At 33.5% G+C, this 1,096-nt stretch overlaps 1 non-coding gene across 1 annotated transcript; it reads right to left on the bottom strand.

Annotated features, from left to right (window-relative positions):
• Nucleotides 1-738: 738 nt before the first annotated feature.
• Nucleotides 739-854, bottom strand: LOC144566937 (U5 spliceosomal RNA). Its single transcript, XR_013515311.1, has one exon. It is a non-coding gene; the product is annotated as a U5 spliceosomal RNA (small nuclear RNA).
• Between the last annotated feature and the right edge of the window lie 242 nt (nucleotides 855-1,096).

Below are 1,096 nucleotides of genomic sequence, written 5' to 3'. Positions count from 1 at the left end.
TTTTTAAAATTATCACTAAACTTTGGTTATTATTATTAAAATAATTTTTTAATGGAGTAAAAATAAAAATGTCGGTAAGTTCTCGTAATAAATAGAACAATTCAGTAATAAGCAGTGTTTTAAAATGCGGCCGTATGGGCCGCATATGCGTATGCGGTCGGCGGCCGTGCTCAGAATGCCCGTGCGGTTTTTCCATGCGGCCGCATATGCGGCCATGCGGACTGAAATATGCGGCCATGCAGTCTTCCCATGCGGTTTTGATAATTTGATTGTATTTTAATTAAAATTTATATTAAAAAAATCAAAAAAATATTGTTGGGTTATATTATTATGTGAAAATAAATTCAAATATATGAATATGAATATATATATAAACGTGAATTTTTATTTTAAAATCCGCATGAAAATCTGCATATGCGTCCGCATACCGCATATGCGGTATGCAGTGACCTTCCGCATGCATGAACAAAACCACATTTTAAAACACTAGTAACAAGTATAAGGACCGATTTAATTTAATATTTTAAGTTAAGGATAAAAAAAAATATTTAAAACAAAATTTAGTTATTTTAAAAAGTTTTATAAAATTACTCCACCATCAGAGCTTAATTTTATGAAATTTAATGACTAAAAATTATATTTAGTAAAATAGGAGAAAATAATACTAATTGATATATTCTAGAATATCAATATATCAATATATTAAATAACAACATTTAATATTAAGAATTGTTGGGGAGCTCCGTTAAGAACACCCCTACAAAAATTGGCGTATGCTGCTTGAATGTGGCGTGCACACGGTATTCTTTAGTAAAAGGCGAAAGAATAGTTCGCTATGTGCTCACCACGCAGCTGCGTGCTCTTCAAAGGTCGAAGGCAGCACACTTATATAGATGGAGGGAGCGCTCTCTCTTTTTAAAATCTTGTGTTGTGGGACTAAACAACTTCCCGTTGTTCCGCATTATTTTACTATCCGGACGAGATGTGGAGGCTTTCGGAAGGATCTGTAATAGCATTTTCATCCCAGCCGTTCATCAAAATTTGTTTTGTGTGCTGTAGTCAATCTCTAACACGTGTCGAGTAGGTTCAGGATAAA

This window comes from Carex rostrata, chromosome 15 (assembly GCF_964058835.1).
Source record: "Carex rostrata chromosome 15, lpCarRost1.2, whole genome shotgun sequence".
Classification (NCBI taxonomy): Eukaryota; Viridiplantae; Streptophyta; class Magnoliopsida; order Poales; family Cyperaceae; genus Carex; species Carex rostrata.
Note: the sequence above shows the minus strand (reverse complement) of the source record. Positions and strands in the feature narration are given on the sequence as shown.